The 19,592-nt window shown below is 48.2% G+C and overlaps 1 protein-coding gene across 3 annotated transcripts in view; it reads right to left on the reverse strand.

Moving 5' to 3' along the window:
* The window catches only part of cep89 (centrosomal protein 89), a 145,777-nt gene that overhangs the window by 26,477 nt on the left and 99,708 nt on the right, over window positions 1-19,592 (reverse strand). The gene's annotated exons all lie outside the window — the stretch shown is intronic.

Genomic DNA, 19,592 nt, shown 5'->3' on the forward strand with positions numbered 1-19,592 from the left:
GAGTTTCGGTTTTCGGAATTTTTCGGATTTCAGAAGGTATTATTATAAGACTGGGAAATGTGTATTTAATATAAATGTTAAAAGTTCAGGCTACCTCTTGCGACTGTTCCGTGTCTCATTCCCCTTCCTGCTTCTCTGGAAAGCCGGATATCGCCTGACTCCTAATAATCTGGCCCGCAAATCAGGTCGGGGGTCGGGTGGGGAGAAAAGAATATCGGTCGGGGGGGAGAAAAGAATATCGGACGGGCTGCGGTTCAGGTCGGGGGGGGGGTGGTGGGGTCGGGTCAGGTCGGGTCTGGTGGTGGGAGAAAAGAATATCGGACGGGCCGCTGTATTGTTGGGTTCACTCTCCCGGTACCTCCTTCACACTGCCCGGCTCGGCCTGCAATCTCCTACCCAGGAGGGAACTCTTGTGACCCTCTGCCCTGCTCAGCGTAAGTCGTGCGCCACTCTGGTCATGTCGTGCGCACGACTTACGCTGAACGAAAAAACTTTTTTTTTTTTTTTTTTTAAAAAGAGGTTTTCGGTTTTCAGAAGTTCGGATAAAGGATAGTCTACCTGTACCTTCCTTTTGTATGAGGTGATCTCTGCCCAAGTCCAACACTCGCTTAAAGGAATTCAGGGAATTGGCATCCACCACATGAGCCGGCAGCCTGTTCCACAGATCCACTATTCTCTGGGAAAAGAACCACCTCCTAGTATCTAACCTAGTTCTGGTCTTATATAAACTGAAATTGTGACCACTGATCCTCCCTAACCTATTTAGTTGAAACAAGCCCTCTACACAAACACATCTATTAAAGAGATCTGGGCGTTCTACGAACAATGCCATGAAGCAATAGTTAGAGCGAACACATTCCAACCCATAAAGAACATTTGATGACAAAGATAACGACATTTTGATGTACAATGAAGGTACGGAAAAGAAAGTCAATTTTACTTCCTTTTTAACCATATACAGTACAAGAATACATAGAACTTATTACTTATAAAGAATGGGGCTAGAAACTTCAAAAAATGTGAAGCAATAATGTAATGGAAACTGTGTGCAGTAATTGAGTGATATTGAAAGCAATCTCTGACATAATAAATTTGTCAAAATTCTTCTTCTTAGGCAGTCCCTCGGAACTGAGGATGACTTGCTTCCACATTAAAAATGAGTTCTCAGGTGATTGCCGAGTCCAATGTGGGACCTACAGTCTCTGTCACAGGTGGGGCAGACGGTGGTTGAAGGGGCGGGTGGGTGGGGTACTTGGGTTGACATGCGCTCCTTGCGCTTGGCTTCTGCTTGCTCCTGGCGAAGAGACGCAAGGTGTTCGGCACCTTCTTGGATGCTTCTCCTCTACTTTGTGCGGTCTTGGGCCAGGGATTCCCAAGTGTCAGTGGGGATGTTGCACTTTTTCAAGGAGGCTTTGAGGGTGTCCTTGAAGCGTTTCCTCTGCCCACCTGGGGCTCTCTTGCCATGCCGGAGCTCCGAGTAGAGCACTTGTTTTGGGAGTCTCATATCAGGCATGCAGACGATGTGACCCGTCCATCGGAGCTGATCGAGCGTGGGCAAAGCTTCGATGCTGGGGATGTTGGCCTAAGCGAGAACACTGACGTCGGTGCGCCTATCCTACCAATGAATTTGCAGGATCTTGCGGAGGCAGCGTTGGTGGTACCTCTCCAGTGCTTTGAGGTGCCTGCTGTACATGGTCCATGTCTCTGAGGCATACAGCAGGGCGGGTATCACTGCTGCTCCTTAGACCATGAGCTTAGTGCCAGGTTTGAGATCCTGGTCTTCAAACACACTCTTCCTCAGGCGACCGAAGGCTGCACTGGCACACTGAAGGCGGTGTTGGACTTAGTCATCGACGTCTGCCCTTGTTGACAGTAGGCTCCCGAGGTATGGAAAGTGGTCCACGTTGTCCAAGGCCTTGTCATGGATTTTGATAATCGGGGGGCAGTACTGTGTGGCAGGGGTAGGTTGGTAGAGGACCTTTGTCTTACGGATGTTTAGTGTAAGGCCCATGCTCTCGTACGCTTCAATGAAGGTGTTGACGATGGTTTGGAGTTCGACCTCCGAGTGAGCACAGACGCAAGCGTCGTCTGCATACTGTAATTCGACGACAGAGGATGGGACGACCTTGGATCTGGACTGGAGGCGACGGAGGTTGAACAGTTTCCCATTTGTTCTGTAAATTAGCTCTACTCCAGCGGGGAGCTTACTGAGGGCGAGATGGAGCATTGCAGCAAGGAAAATCGAGAAGAGCGTTGGTGCGATGACACAGCCTTGCTTGACCTCGGTTCGTACGTGAATTGGGTCTGTGGTGGAACCGTTGGTCAGGATCACATCTTGCATGTCGTCGAGAAGCAGGCGGAGGATGGTGACAAACTTTTGAGGGCAGCCGAATTTGAGAACACTCCATAATCCCTCACAGTTGACATTGTCGAAGGCCTTTGTGAGATCAAAGAAGGCCATGTACAGCGGTTGGTGCTGTTCCCTGCATTTCTCTTGTAATTGACGTGTGGTGAAGATCATGTCCATTGTGCCCCTTAGTGGGCGGAATCCGCATTGCAACTCTGGGAGAAGCTCTTCGACCACTGGGAGAAGGCGACTGAGGAGGATTCTTGCGATGACTTTCTCTGTGGCAGGCAGCAGGGAAACTCCTCTGTAATTACCGCAATCGGACTGGTCACCTTTCTTGAAAATGGTCACAATTACGGCATCTCTGAGATCCCCTGGCATGCTCTCCTCCTTCCAGATAAGAGAAATGAGTTCATGAATTCACACCAGTAGTGCTTCTCCGCTATGCTTTAGTGCCTCGGCAGGGATTCCATCTGCTCCCGAGGCCTTGTTGTTCTTCAGTTGTCGGATGGCCTTTTCAACCTCTTGCCGGACTAGGGTTGTGCTGAGATGGTGGCGGGTAGCATGCTGTGGGATGGAGTGGAGGACACTCGCGTCGAAGACAGAGTCTCGGTTAAGGAGATCTTCGAAGTGCTCCTTCCAGCGGGCACTGACTGCCTCTCTGTCCTTGATAAATACCTCTCCGTTCTTGGCCCGCAGTGGGGTAGGACCTTGGGTGCTTGGGCCGTAGATGGTCTTGACTGCGCTAAAGAATCCACGCACGTCGTGGTTGTCGGCTAGCTGCTGGATCTCCTGCGCTTTCTCCACCCACCATCTGTTCTTTAGTTTGTTGTTGGACCTCGGCCTTCAGGCGTCTGTAGAGCTGCTTTCTTGCCCTCGAGTTCTGTTGCTGTTTCCAGATCAAGAATGCCTTGCGCTTGCGGCTTATTAGCTCCTGGATCTCCTGGTCGTTCTCGTTGAACCAGTCTTGGTGTTTCCTGGTCGAGTGACCGAGCATCTCTTCACAGGTGCTAATTATAGAGGCCTCAAGTGCAGACCAGGCACTGCGGGCACTCTGTCTGCATCACTGGGAGTCGTCAGGTTGTTTGTGAGGCGCAGGCTGAATAGGGCCTTCTTAGCGGGGTCTTTGAGTGCTCCAGCGTTGATTTTCCTGCGGAATTGCTTCTGTTGCCGCCGCTGTTTTGGGGCTACATTGATAGAGATGGCAGAGCGGATTAGGCAGTGGTCGGTCCAGCAGTCGTCAGCTCCGGTCATGGCGCGTGTGATGCGGACGTCCTTGCGGTCCCTCACTCGGATGATGACATAGTCCAGCAGATGCCAGTGCTGGGAGCGAGGGTGCCGCCATGAAGCCTTGTACTTGTCTCTCTTACGGAACAAGGTGTTGGTTATGACAATGCCATGTTCGAAGCATTACAAGAATTAGTGAGGTTAATAGCGCTCACTGTTAGTTATGTGCAAATGCCACAGCAACTTCAGGCGAGGGCAGATGTGCAGTTAAACAAAGAAATCCAAAAGTTGCTGTCGGAGTTGCACCGCTCCGCTGTTAGCTTTGCAAAAACGGCATCTCGCTCTCTGGCTCCCCATTCAAATGCAGCGTGAAGTTCCTGTACTTGTACTATAGAGATGGACTAAACTCGCCACAGAAAGTTAAGTCAAGTAATTTCAAGTCCAAGTACACTTTTAACGGTGTGTTAAGTGTTAATTACTGCCAGTCAACCCCTCTGGCACTGAAAACTAACTATTACAAGTGTGGAGTCTCATTAAACTTGTTCTTTCGGTCTCTTTTTTCTCTTTCTCTTAATCCAATCATTCTTTCCCTCTCTACTTCTCTTTCTGTACCTGATTTGACATTGAATTCACAATTCTAACTTGCACTTCTTTGATCAGACTGCTGTTCATTTCACAATCCTTCAATCTGATTGGTTAAAGAGATAAACAGTTGTTTGTTCTGTTCACTCAAATCGCAGATGCCCTGTAGGAGGGTGCCGCGCCATTTCCATCTCACACTGCCAGTAACTTGCAGGGCAAACTATCGTGGAGATTAAACAGGTCAGGGCATGTCGAACTAATGGCGGGCGCCATTTCTTGACCTGCCACTGCAATTTTTGGGGCAATGTGTTACCGGACAGAAAATACATACATAAAACATTTCTCTAAATATATCTATTATACATGAAATTTAATATGTGGGACGAGTATTTCATTGACTCATCATACTGCAATGGGAAAATCCATTATAATATCCTATAGTACCTGTTACACCTGTAGCTGTTTTCAATGTTAAGGGTGTCACACCAAGCCTGTGACATATTTACCAATGCCTAGTAGGTGCTATTTCACATGTATACAACTTGCTTTTACTTCTAAAATTATCATACTTTTATAATATTTATCATATATTTATAAAATATAGACATTGAGGGGGCTAAATTGGATAGCCCCTGAAAACAGGTGTGGGGATCGCGATAAGCGATTAACCGGTGCACGACGATTGCACTGCAGGCAGCACGCCAACTTCGTGCTGCCTGCACATTTGAATACCTGCGTCCAGCCAGCACTAACCACGCTGCTCATTGGCTGCACGCATCAGCAGGGGGCCAATATCGTGAGAGGCTAGCACCACTTAAAGCTAGCCTGCACCTCTTAAAAGGGAGGTGCAATGTGGCTGGAGCAGGTGCTTGGAGCTGTGGTTGAAGAGATTCTGACCTAGGAAAGGGTGAGGAATGGCACAACGGGGGAGAGAGAGGGCTCCAAGGTTTTCGGACGCTGCACTGGAGGTCTTGGCGGAGGAGGTGGAGAGATGTCCTGTATCCACAGGGGGGATGGAGGCCCTTCAGACACAAGGTCAAAAAGCAGTGGGAGCAGATAGCCATGCAGGTCAATGCCAGGAGTTAATCCCAGAGGACCTGGATGCCATGCCGCAAGAAGTTCAGTGACCTCACATAGTGATCAAGATCAATGAATGCATTTTCAAGTGCCACATCCTACCAACTGCACCACTAGCCTCAAGCACTGCTCAAATCACCACAACCCCATCACTCACCTACCAACAATCACTTTCAATCAGGCTTTATACCTAACATTCATACGTTTCACCTCGCCCTCACACACTTAGCACTGCTGCAAGCCTCACACCCACATCTCAGTTTGCACACACTGCCAGCTATTCAACTATGACAGTCACATCACCCAAACAGATTGCACGATACTCACATACACACTTCCCTCTCTCTTGCAGGACAAGGTGATGCACAACCGGAGGCAGCAGGAGGTAACTGGTGGGGGACAGGCACCCCTGCATGTCCTAATCTCCATGGAGGAGACGGTGCTGACCATTATTGGGATGGCCATTGCGGAGGCTGTGGCCTGCGGCGGGGCTGAAACCATCGAAGACAACGGTATCCTCATACCTAATCCTCCTTCCACATCCCACTTCCCCCTCATCCCACACTGTCTTCTGATTTACAAGCTGCAGATGATGTAAGCATGCACCTCTTACTTTCCCCCACCCTCCCCACACCACAAGCTTACTCTTGTGCCTTTTTTCTTTCAGATACCCAAGGGGGTCAATTTTAACTCGGGTGCGGGGAATTGTCGGGTTCCCTGAATTTAGTGTTTCCCACACGAATCTAAATTGGTCTGTGAGACTGATGCAATTTTAACTCAATTGGCCAATTGATTTCCAACATGTGGGAAGCCTGGACAATTGAGTATTTCCAGTCAGAAAGTCGCAGAATATGACGTCATCATTGCTGCTGCTTTTAAGGTCCACAGCAAGCCTTGCTTCTTCTGCAGGCTTCCAAACTTTACCATTAAGATGGCACAGGAGCTGCCCCAAAATTTGATGAGGCTTCACTCCAGGCATTGCTGGATGGTGCTAGGACCCACAGGGAGGTCCTATTCCCTTCTTCAGGGAGGAAGAGGCCTCCCAGTCAGACCAAGGCTGTGTGGCTACAGGTGGCTGGGGAAGTCAACTCCTTGGGGCTCACACGGCGCACCTGGATGCAGTGCAGGAAAAGATTCCATGACCTTCATCGCACTGGAAAAGTAAGTACTGTATGAAGTTTCCATCACCCTCAATCTGATCCCCATTGCCTTTCCTCACCAGCACTCAGCTTTAGCAATCTCTTCCTCCACATCCCACTTGACACTCACATCCATGCACCCTTACCCATTCCCTCTCTTTCTATGCTCACATTCACATAACTATTCCACCATGCAGCCCTCACACTCCCTCTCACTCTGATGCTTTGAACACAACTGACAACACACAGGGAGGGCCCTTGGTCTTGTAACCTCACTCCATCTTTGTCTCCTTCTAAGTATCTATGCTATGCAATCTCTGCACTCACTCCTTCATTCTCACTCAACCTCCACTTGTCTCCCTCATTGCAGGAAAAGAGAGCTCACAACAAGAGAGCGCGAGCCAGGACAGGAGGAGGGCCGCCCTCATTAGCCCAGCTCACCCCCTGGGAGGAAGCCGTCCTGGAGATTGTCGGGGCTGACAGATGCGGAAGTTGGGGGAAGGACAGACAGGTGCATTCCCGCAAGCTGGTGACAGAATAGTTTTCCATCTCTCTCATTGGCATTGCATGAGTCGCTGATAATGATTCTGAAGCTACATCATATGGATTTATGATTATCTGCAAAATGCAATGTGCATGTAACCTTCGCATCACATCGCTAACTTTTTCCTTGACTCCCCCACAGGACCATCGAGAGCCCCCATCCCCAGTGTGCAGGAGGAAGAGCCTGAGATGCCAGACTCCTCAGAGGAATCTGCAACCTCTGAGGGCGCAGCGTCAGCAGAAATAAGCGCACCCAGCACCAGCGCAGACACTCACACCTTGGTGGGACCTTCGGGACATAGAGTAGAGTTGTCACCTGGTGTATCACAGCTCACAAGTGAGCATCAGCAGATTATGGAGACAGGCACAGCAGTGGAGAGTCCTCGTTGGAGGGCGCAGGACTCTGCCAGCTCGGCTCAGCTGCATGTCGACCCTCTGCCTCTGGGTCCATCCGTAAGATCAGAGGTGATGGAACTCCATGCACAGATGCAGGAGTCTCTGGCAGGTTTTGTCTCCAGGGTTGTTGCGAGTGTGGAGCGAATGAAGGAGTCCATAGTGAACATGAGCAGAGCCTTTGTGGAGTCATTGGCGCATGAACGCATCACCATGGAAAGGCTGGCAACCTCCATGGAGGAGATAAGTCGCCAGGGTATGGAAAACATGGTGAGTGTTCATAATAGAATGACATCTCTTGAGGAGTGATGGGCATCGACTGAACAGAGAAACCAGACCTTCATGGAAGTCCTTCCGAGTAGGACTGCCAGTGCAGATACGGGTCCCCATGGCCCCCTGATGTGCAGCAAGGTACTCTCCAGCCACTTCCAAGCGCTGGCCTCTTCTGGCCTGTGCAGCTTCAGGTGGGTGAGCAGCAGCCTGGCGCTCCTGTTGCTGTTGCTGTTGTTCCTGGTTCTGTTGGTGCCGCGGCTGGTGTTCGAGCTCATCTAATGCCCAGACGGGAAGGAAATAAATGGCTCCCATGCTTCTGGTATATGCCTCCATTGAGGAAGCGCTGAGTGAAGGTGGCAAGCGGGGTTTCCCAGGAGGTCACACTGGAGATGTGTGTGAGGCTCCAACCTTCCACAGGTGTGGTTAAGCCTGGTAAAAGTTGCCCCAGGCCTGAAACAACAAAGTCCTGCCACCTGCAAATGATGACTGTTCAAATCTCCTCTTTAATGGTTGACCTGCAGCTGATAGTCAGCAAGCCAATAGTGCTCACGCCAGGTTTCACAGGCGTGATCCCCACCAGGCATGTTTTACATAGGAAAAGGGTTAAAAAGGGATTATAAAGGCCAATTAATGCTGTTTAAGGGCCCTAAAGACCAGTCCCGCCTGTTGCAGGTGGGACTGATTCGGGACCATCAGACACGCCTGGGTTAAAATGGCTAGGTGTCGGGAACCAGGTGGGGGGGGTGGGCCCCGACCCCCAGGTTTTGCGGTTTTAACCCCCCACACGCCTCAAAGCCCGCCTGACGGCTGAGTTAAAATTGAGCCCAAGAAGTGCAACCTGGCCAGGCAGTGGAGCAACACCAAGAAGAGGGTGATGTTGAAGACACAGCACTGACACTCGCAGCCACCAGCTCAGATACTGACACTGCGTGTATCTTAGGAATATAGATTAAAGGCAGGATCTGCATGTGGGGAGACACCGGGCTCGAGTGGGCTGCAGCCAGGGCAAGTGGCAAGGATAGTGCAAATGCCAGCTCGCTGGAGGGCAAGGTCGCACTTGGGTTTCGCTGCAGAGGACTCAGATGAGGACTTCGATGGGGCAGCCTACAGAAGAATGCTGATGGATATGCACAACAAGATGCTTGGTGCACTTGGAAGCCTGCCAGAAAGCCTGCTGTCAATACCAAGGACCATGGGGGAGTCCAGCACCAACTTGCCACATGGATTTGCACAGAGCTTGGAGCCCATCCTTTCCAGCATGGAAGTGGTGGACAACTCCATTTGCACACTTGTGGACCCAACCATGATGCAGCGTCTGACGGCCGATGTCGCAGCTTCCAATACAGCACAAGCAGCAGCCACTCAACCTCTGAATGCTGCAGTAGAAGCTCAGACTGCTGTCATACAAGGTCAGCTTGCTGCCATGTAAGCTCAGACTGCTGTCATCATGGCTGTGCAAAAGGGCTTGCAGGGTATCACAGCAGTCCAGCAATCTGTCCTCCAACAGATTACTAGAATTGCTGAGGCACCGCCCCGGGGGAGTGGCAGTGGCTCCATGGAGCACGAGCCTGCTGTCCTCTCTCTGGATGACAACATTCATCCTCCCAGCCCTGCCACTCCGCCAGTGCCCTTGCTGTTGCCCATCAGCCAGCCAGCCCAGACTGCTGCCGCCCATGCAGAGATGGTGCAGTCCGCAGCTGGGTAGCTTCTAGGCCCAGAGCTGCTCGAGGTTGTCTTCCAAGCTCATCTGCAGTTTCCTCCACTGAAAAGCAGCAGCCTTCCACCAGCCATGCTGCAGCCACTTGGGGTAGCACTGCGTAGGAACATGAGAACAGGCAAAGGCACACAGAAGACAGGCACTAAGGGAATGCACAAGGGTGATTAGCTTATGCTTGTATGCAATATGGCATGATTTGATTTATAAATTTGGTTTGGAATGTTTATTTGGTGGTGGCTTTTATTTTTGCATTGTGGCCAAGCGGACGTTCTGATGGTCAGTGACAGAGGGAAGGTAAGGTGTGCGACTGTTGGTGAATGGGGAATTGGGGTTGTGGTTACTAATATCGCACTTGGATGAGTTCTTCATTGACAGAAAGGGGCTGTCTAGGTTTCCTCCTCCTCCTCCTCTGCTCGCCGTATAGCTGGTGGCAAGGATTGTGCCCTCATGATGGCGAGTTTGTGCAGCATGCAGCAGACCACCACGAATCTTGGGTGGGTACTGCAGGGCTCATCCAGTGCGATCCAGGCAGCAGAAGTGTTGTTTCAGCAAGCCAATGGTCTGTTCTCACATTTCTTTTAGCAGCATGCCTTTCATTGTATGCATGTTGTGTATGTGTGCATGGCTTGTGCACTGGAGTCATCAGCCATGTCATCAGTGGATAGCCCTGGTCACCCAGTAGCCACCCTTTGGTTTGCCGTGGTGGCTCAAATGCAGATGGCACAGCGGACTGCCGCAGAATGAAGGCATCATGACTGCTGCCAGGATATCGGGCATTGACCTGCATGATTCGCTACCTATTTATATGGTCATATACACCAGCTGGATGTTGAGGGAATGGAATCCCTTTCGGTTCCGGTACATGGCAGAGTTGACATGCGGCGCCTGCAAAGCGATGTGCATGCAGTTAATGGCACTCTGTACCATGGGGAAGCCTGCAATCCTAGCAAAGCCACATGCTCGCTCTGCCCGCCTGTCTCTGGCAAGAGAGAATGAAATGCAGTCAGCTCTCTTTGGATAGAGAGCCTCAGGGACCTCCCTTATACAACAGTGGACGGCAAACTGCGAGATGTTGCAAATATCTCCAGCTCCAGCCTGGAAGGATCCAGACGCATAAAGGTTCGTCGCCATGGTCACCTTCAGAGCCACGGAAAATGCGGTCCTTGCCCTGCTTTGAGGTTGCAGTTGTGGCAGATTTCAGTGAGGACGTCCTTACTGAATCTTAAATATTATTTCTCGCTTTGGTTCAGGTAGAATTGCTCCCTGAACACCCTGGAGGGATATGGCCTCCTGCTGAGAGCCCTTCTCTCCCTTCTCCTCCTCCTCTCTCTTCTAGCAGCTTGTCCTGCTCTGCGTGGCCTCTGTTCATTCTCCAAGTCATGCTGTATTCCAAGTGTGTCAACTATTACATCCATGTCTGGGAGCAACAGGTTTGTGCAGAAGCCTTGAATTCAGAAAAAAGTCCTTCAGCACCAGCCACACCACTCCCTGTAGACTTGTGCAACTTGAAACAACTATAGGAAGCACCAAACACTTGTAGAACTGTAGCAACAGCCAGAAGAAAGCAACCAGCAACTAACCTGTAAATAATTGATGATCCCTTTAAATAGCACTGGTGGCGGGGGGGGGGGGGGGGGGAGGTCCTTCCTGCTGCTGAATGCGTGTTCAGCTGCGCATGGTTAAGAGGGGGCATTGGCTGAAGCATTGAACTCTAAAATGGCACCACTGGCATCACGTGATCTGCCTGCTCTGCATACTTCTGGCGGATGTTAACTGTGCGCGCGCGGCAACGCCTGCACTAATATAGCGTCCTGCACAATTCGCCCCACAAGTGTGCGCACACATCACAGATGCCATTTTGGAGCTCTAAGGGCACTTGCAGAGCCCAGAAAATGGATGCCAACCAGCCTAATTTCTCTGCATTTTGGACACCTCTCTCCTCTACATATTTTGAAAAATTATTTCCTTTCCTGAAGGCACTGACTCAGACTAGGGTATAGTTGCACAGGGGCCAGCTGCCCAATGTCCCTATTAAGATGCGCGGCTGGCTCTCCAGCTTTTAAATGGAAAAAACGCGCATGTGCGGAAATTTGAATGGGCCACGCAGCACATTAAAGGGGCCCCGCACACAAAAAAAATTAGAGGGAACATTGCAGCCTCCCCCAAGTGGTCATTCCTCATGTGATCAAATGTCACATGATTGAACTTCCAGGAATATGTCTAACCAGAGTTGGCAACCTTACTCCACTTCTGATGTCATTCTTTCTCGCTGACAGGCCTCCCACTATTAGGATTCTTAAGCATCCAAAACATTATTTTTTTCCCTTTAAAATCTTAACTTTTTGGTCCTCTAGCTCTGTTTCTGATAGATTTGCCTAGCCCTATATCTCCTCTTCTGTTACTGCAGCCTAACTCATGTGTGACCCAATGTTTCCTGTTGTGCTCCACCACTGCTTACACTACTCGTCCATCCTGGAAGAGGTTTCGGCCTACAAAAGTCACTGAGGCGTTCTCATTAACTGGGACAAACCAGAATATCACTGAGCAGGATTGCCAGAAGCAGTAGAAAACCAGGTTTGTGCAACTTTGTGTTAAATAAACTGTAAAGTTTGCTGCTCAGCAGGGGTACACCCTACTTTTTTTTTTATATAAAGGTGAGCTGGGGAATTGTTATAACCCAACATCCTCTTCAACAGAATGGGGTCCCATTTGGGATACCTCATACACGTGTTACTTGGAGGAAGTGGAGGTGATGAATGGGAGCCATTTTTGAATGCCAGAGTGGCGAGGCAGCATTGGCGAAGGAGAGCACCAACACACCATTATCCTGCTGCATCAATAGATCAGTCCCACGGGACTTTTTTGAACCTCACAGAGAAGCATTGTTTTCACAGGCTTAGATGCATCAGGAAGGTGGACTGAGGAGTAGGAGACCTGATGCAGGAGGACCTGCAGCCATGACGCTGCCAGGTGCATTCAAAGTGACTGCCTGGAATTTAATTTTGCCTTGGGGTCTTTCCAGAAGGATGATGGTTCAAACCCCACTCCAGAAACTTGGGCACATAAACTCGACTGACACTCCAGTGCAGTACTGAGGAATGCTGTACTGTCAGAGGTGCTGCCTTTTGGTTGAAATGCTAAATCAAGGTCCTGTCTGCCCTCTGAGGTGGACATAAAAAATCCAATGGCACTATTAGAAGAGGCGCACGGAAGTTGTCCTTGTTCCAATGAAAGCATTTGTCCCTCAACCAACATCACAAACAGTTTAGTTGGTCATTTGTCTCATTACTGTTTGTGGGACCTGTGCACTAACTGGCTGCAAAGTTTCCCAACATTACAACAGTAACTACCCATCTGCTGCTGAAACCTTCATCCATTACCTCCAGACTCGACTATTCCAATGCTGTCCTGGCCAAACTTCCATCTTCCACCCTCCATAAATTTAAGCTGACCAAAACTCAGCTGCCTGTATCCTAACTCACACCAAGTCCCGTTCATCCTTGTGCTTGCTAACGTACATTTACTTCTGGTTCACCAATGCCTCAAATTTAAACTTTTCGTCCTTGTGTCCGAATCCTTCCATGGCCTCACCCCTTCCTATCTCTGTAACCATCCTCACCCCACCCCTACAACACTCCTCCAAATCTGCATTCCTCCACCCCTGCCTTCTTACGCATCCCCCACTCCATTCGTCCCACCATCAGTGCCCGTGCCTTCAGCCGTTTAGAGAGTCACCCCTCCTAATATCTCCTTCTTTGGCTCGGTGTCAATTTTTGTCTGATTATACTCCTGTGAAGTATGTTGGGACTTTTTCCTACATTAAAAGGAGTGATATAAATGTAACTTGCATCAGTCCTGAACTTGCTCTTTACTAATTTATACCTATATCCCTTTGTCCTATTGACATGGATTACATTGAAATAGTGCCATGGATTAGGTTTTTCTATTCCATTTGTTATTTTATTTACCTCTAAGATGCCCACTCATTTGCCTCCTTCCAAGGATGAAGAGTCTGAGTTTTTCTAATGTTTCCTCATAATTCAGTCCTCTGACATGAAGGATTAGCCTTATGGTTGTTCTCTGCAGAGCTTCTGGGGCTTGGATGTTTCCCTTGTGATTCGGTGACCTCAACCGAATGCAGTACTCAAGATGCAGCATGACCAGAGCATTATACAGCTTCAGCATGATGCCCTTAGACTAATAGGGGGAAAAATTCAGTATCGCCCCGTTTGGGGCACCATTAGCAGCCGTGCGCAAAGTTTAGCGCCTGGCGCTAATTATCACCTCCGACGGCAAACTTGGCTTTTATCGCCCCTGGAGATGATTGGAGTGCTAAATCAGACGCTTCACACCTGTCTTAAGGCGCAAAGGCCGAGGAGCGAGGCGCTACCTCAGAGCGCTGGCGAAGCTCATGTGATGTCAGTCAGCAATGGAACACAGACACACTGGCGCCGGCCAGTTCTTAAAGGGGAGTTCTGACGAAAGGTCATCGACCTGAAACGTTAATTCTGTTTCTCTCTTCACAGATGCTGCTTGACCTGCTGAGTTTCTCCAGCATTTTTCTGTTTTTATCTTAAAGAGGGTTGATTTTGCACTCCATCCATATCCTGCTCAATGCAGCCTTGAATCTCAGCCTGGAGAGACCTGTACATCAAATCTGCTGGAAAGAACAATGGAGAGACCCAGGGAAAGAGCTCAGAGTGCAGCCCCCACAGTCTCTTCTAAATAGATACAAGGAAGGGCAAATCAAAATGAACCTGCAAAGTGCTGCTTAGTATGCAAAACTCCTTCACACAGTGTTGAATCTCTCCAGAAGTCTCTCTCTCTCTGAATGCGTGGTTCAAAAATGTCACCAACAAAAAAAAGGCAGGAAGCGGTCGCCTTTAAATAGCGCTCCTCCAGACCCTTCCTGACTGCAAAACGCTCCCCTCAACCTGTCGTTGCTAGCGGCAGGCGGTAAGGCAGGGGGCGCCACTCAATATCCGGTCCGGGGCGCTACCGGGGCGTTGCGCACTCGACTGATGTCACGATCTGCCGGCGCAGGAGATCGTGGCGGTAGTGTTTAGCGCTGCCACAAAATGTCTAATTAATTTCGCGAGCGGTGCAAACATCGCTGCGCCCGGGCGCTAGTTGCTTTGCGCCCCATTAGCGCCTCAAGGCGCTAACGGGAGGCGCAAACAACTGAATTTTCCCCCCATACTCTCCGCATTCGACAGCATAGCTCAGTACTTTGCTTGTTCTTGAGCATTAGATAGTTCCAATTTTAACTATTTTACATTCATGAAACATCTGTAAATGCCAATCAATAAATCAGTGATTTTCATTTTTTTTTCTTTTGTGATGGCCCCTGCAAACAGTGAGACACTCTGGGAACCACCTACAAAGACAGGTACTCTTGGGGGCCCTCAGTCATCCAAAAGAAAACAATGCTAATACTACAGAAAGCTAGATTACTTAGCGAAAGAAGTAACATCCAAGTCAGTCAATATAGAAAAAATATAGTAGACAGAAAACTCAAAAAACTGTTATACACAGTATAGCCAGCACCAAATGGACAGAAATTTGAATATCTTGGAGAACCCCTGTGATGTCTGTATGATCACAATCCCAAAGGTCTCAGTTTCAAAATCTATGTAATAAATTAAAATTAACCACTCATACACCTGTGGAAATTTTAAAAAGATAATTTATAAATGTAGAGAGGTGTCAAAGGGACCAAAAGTGTGGCAGCATTCACGTAACCAATTGACACCAGATGAGCTCAGGGAACTTTGAAGGGCTTAGTCGTGATGAATTGATACGATACAGAGAGAAAAGCAGCCCAACTCATTGGGAAGTACCATGCAGTCTTCCATTTAAATTTATATTCATTCAAAACAAAATGCTCCAATACTCTTGTGAAAGTCAGGAAGAATGATAACACTTAATTAGCTGCAGTAACTTGTACTCTCTATCTTTCTCTCGGTGAAGCTCAGGAAACAAACTAATGCAATTACAGTTTATAATGTCTGTTGTTAATGAAACAGAGAGCTTATAGAGAGAGGAATGGGTCTTTCTTATGGCTGAGGGCAGCACAGCACACTAGAGCACCAACATGTGGCATCACAGGCATGGGTTTGTGCCCACAATTTCTACACTGCCAAGTTCCATAATCTCAGTTTTATGACTGTAGGGAAAAACCAATGGCAAGCATGATAAAACTGCTGTTTAAAACCCCTTGAAACAAACTATTTGGTTAAGATGTAACAAAAAGGAATGGGCCTTGACCACATCGGAGCTCTCGTGCAATTAAAGGAAGAGGGAGTATTTCCTATATAAAGTGCTTCCCCATCCTGCATTCATATTCTTTAAAAATAAATTTAATATCAGTTCTAAATATTGTTAATTTTGCTGGTTTCTTTTGCTGCATAATTTCAGGTTTCCATTTCTCTTCTGTGTTGCTCTAGTGACTTAGGTTAAGGTTGTAATTTGCGGAGGGTGGAAGTGGTTCAGCAGGACAACAATATAGAAATCCACCTCAAGGTGATGAAGACATGAACTGGAATTCTGTCAGCAGTGCGGGCAAGATGGGGCAAGGTTTCAGAAGTGGAAGAAAGCAGTCTTCCAGGGGCTGGAGTCATGATTGGTGAGATAGGTTTCATTAAGGACCAGGATATCCGTTTGCTGTTTGAGGATGAGGATATGGTTGGGTAGAGCTTTGCTTGTGAAAGAGCGGACATTTTGAAGGCAATACAAATGGGGAGGGAAACTGGAGATTTGCTGGGGCAATTATGAAAAATGTGCTGGGGATGTGGTCGGAGCAGACACAGCAGAGTACAATGGGAACTAGGTTAAAAAGATTTGCCCAGAAGAGCGAGACGGTGAGCGAGACACCTGGAGAGTGGTTCAAGGTTGCTTGGATGACTACTGAAGTGTAGTTGCAGTGCATGTTGTAATGAGTGTATAGAGTCATAGAGTTATACAGCACAGAAAGAGGCCCTTCGGCCCATCGTGTCCACGCCGGCCATCAAGCCCTGTCTATTTTAATCCCATTTTCCAGCACTTGGTCCGTAGCATTATATGCTATGGCGTTTCAAGTGCTCATCTAAATGCTTCTTGAATGTTGTGAGGGTTCCTGCCTCTACCACCCTTTCAGGCAGTGAGTTCCAGATTCCAACCACCCTCTGGGTGAAAAAGGTTTTCCTCAATTCCACTCTAAACCTCCTGCCCCTTATCTTGAAACTATGTCCCCTGGTAATTGACCCCTCTACTAAGGGGGAAAGTTCCTTACTATCTACCCTATCTATGCCCCTCATAATTTTGTACACCTCAATCAGGTCCCCCCTCAGCCTTCTCTGCTCTAAGGAAAGCAACCCCAACCTGTCCAGTCTCTCTTCATAGTTGAAGCGCTCCAGCCCAGGTAACATCCTGGTGAATCTCCTCTGCACCCTCTCCAATGCAATTACATCTTTCCTATAGTGTGGCGACTAGAACTGCACATAGTATTCCAGCTGTGGCTGTGGCCTAACTAGCATTTTGTACAGCTCCATCATAACCTCCCTGCTCTTATATTCTATGCCTCAGCTAATGAAGGCAAGTATCCCATATGCCTTTTTAACCACCTTATCTACCTGTCCTGCTGCCTTCAGGGATCTATGTACATGCACACCAAGGTCCCTCTGATCCTCTGTCCTTCCTAGGGTCCTACCATTCATTGTGTATTCCCTTGCCTTTTAGTCCTCCCAAAATGCATCACCTCACACTTTACAGGGTTAAATTCCATTTGTCACTGTTCTGCCCATCTGACCAACCCATCCATATCGTCCTGTAGCCTGAGGCTTCCCTCCTCGCTATTTACCGCTCCACCAATTTTCGTGTCATCTGCAAACTTACTGATTAATGATTTAGATATGAATGTAGGAGGTATAATGTACACTACAAACAGCAAAGGACCCAGCACCGATCCCTGCAGTACACCAGTGGACACAGGCTTCTAGTCACAAAAACAACCTTCAACCATCACCCTCTGCCTCCTCCACTAAGACAATTTTGGATCCAATGTGCCAAATTGCCCTGGATCCCATGGGCTCTTACCTTCTTGACCAGTCTCCCATGCGGGACTTTGTCAAAAGCCTTACTGAAGTCCATGTAGACTACATCAACTGCACTACCCTTATCCACACACCTAGTCACTCCCTGGAAAAATTCTATCAAATTGGTTAGACATGATCTCCCCCTGACAAAGCCATGCTGACTATCCTTGCCTCTCCAAGTGGAGACTAATTCTGTCCCTCAGAATTTTTTCCAATAATTTCCCTACCACTGATGTTAGGCTCACTGGCCTGTAATTCCCTGGTCTATCTCTACTACCCTTCTTGAATAATGGTACTACGTTAGCTGTCCTCCAGTCCTCTGGTACCTCCCCTGTGGCCAGAGAGGTTCTGAAAATTTGTGTCAGATCCCTGCAATCTCCTCCCTTGCCTCACACAGCAGTCTGGGATACATCTTGTCTGGGCCTGGGGATTTATCCACTTTTAAGCCCGCTAAAACCGCTAGTACCTCCTCCCTCTCAATACTAATTTGTTCAAGTATATCACAATCCCCCTGCCTGATTTCTATGCCTACATCGTCCTTCTCCATAGTGAACACAGATGCAAAATATTCATTTAAAACCTCACCTACATCTTCCAGCTCTACACAAAGATTGCCACTTTGGTCCCTAATGGGCCCTACTCTTTCCCTGGTTATCCTCTTGCCCTTATTACACTTATAAAACAACTTGGGATTTTCCTTTATTTTGCCCGCCAGTATTTTTTCATGCCCCCTCTTCGCTCTCCTAATTTCTTTTTTAAGTACCCCCCTGCACTTTCTATACTCCTCTAGGGTTTCCACTGTTTTTAGTCCTTTGTATCTGCCAAAAGCCTCCCTTTTTTTCCTAATCCATTCTTGTATATTCCTTGACATCTACGGTTCCCTGTGCTTGTTGGTCCCACCCTTGACCTTTACAGGAACATGTTGGCATATTACTCTCTCTATTTCCTTTCTGAAAGACTCCCACTGCTCTGATGTGGATTTTCCTACAAGTATCTGATCCCAATCCACTTTGCCCAGATCCTGCCTGATCATATTAAAATCAGTCTTCCCCCAATTTAGAACCTTTTATTTCCGGTCCATCTTTGTCCTTTTCCATGACTACCTTAAATCTCACCGAATTATGATCACCGTCACCAAAATGCTCTCCGACTGACACTTCTACCACTTGCCCGGGTACATTCCCTAGAATTAGGTCCAGTACCGCCCCCTCTCTTGTAGGACTTTCTACATGCTGGCTCAAAAAGCTCTCCTGGATGCACTAAGAATTCCACACCCTGACTAGCCCAGTTAATATTGGGGAAGTTGAAATCCCCTACTATTATTACCCTATTATTTCTACACTTCTTTGAGATTTGCCTACATATCTGTTTTCTATCTCCCCCTGACTGTTTGGGGGCCTATAGTACACTCCCAGCAAAGTGCTTGCCCCCTTTTTGTTTTTAAGTTCTACCCATTTGGCCTCATTAGAGGAACCTGCTAAGATATCATCCCTCCTTACAGCAGTAATTGACTCCTTGATTAATACTGCAACACCCCCCTCTGTCTCGCCTGAAGATTCTATACCCCGGAATATTGATCTGCCAGTCCTGCCCCTCCCTCAACCATGTCTCTGTGATAGCAACAATATCATACTTCCATGTGTTCATCAACACCTTCAGTTCATCTGCCTTACTCACAAGACTCCTTGCATTAAAATAAATGCCATCCAGCCTTGCCATACTCCCTTGTGCAGTTAAATATTTGCTCGGCCTTCCAGGCTGACTTTTTTTTTTGCTCTATATTTGGCTGTGCATCACCCCCTACTATAGCTGCACTCCGTATCCCATCTCCCTGCCAAGTTAGTTTAAACCTCCTCCCCCCAACAGTACTAGCAAACCTCCCCGCAAGGATGTTGGTCCCATTCCGGTTCAGGTGCAACCCGTCCGACTGGTACAGGTCCCACCTTCCCCAGAAGCAGACCCAGTGATCCAGGAAATTAAATCCCTCCCTCCTGCACCAACTCTTTAGCCATGCATTCATCTGCTCTATCCTCCTATTCCTATACTCACTAGCACGTGGCACCAGGAGTAATCCAGAGATTACAATCATTGAGGTCCTGCTTTTTAATCTGCTACCTAGCTCCCTAAGTGAAGAGTTGCCAGATACAAAATTAACTGACAAGTTATATGAGAATTGTGCTTAGTGACGAAGCCAGTTAAACGATTAGAGATGAAAAAATACA

Source organism: Somniosus microcephalus, chromosome 6 (assembly GCF_052327205.1).
Source record: "Somniosus microcephalus isolate GS21.2 chromosome 6, FLI_Smic_1.0, whole genome shotgun sequence".
Taxonomy (NCBI): domain Eukaryota; kingdom Metazoa; phylum Chordata; class Chondrichthyes; order Squaliformes; family Somniosidae; genus Somniosus; species Somniosus microcephalus.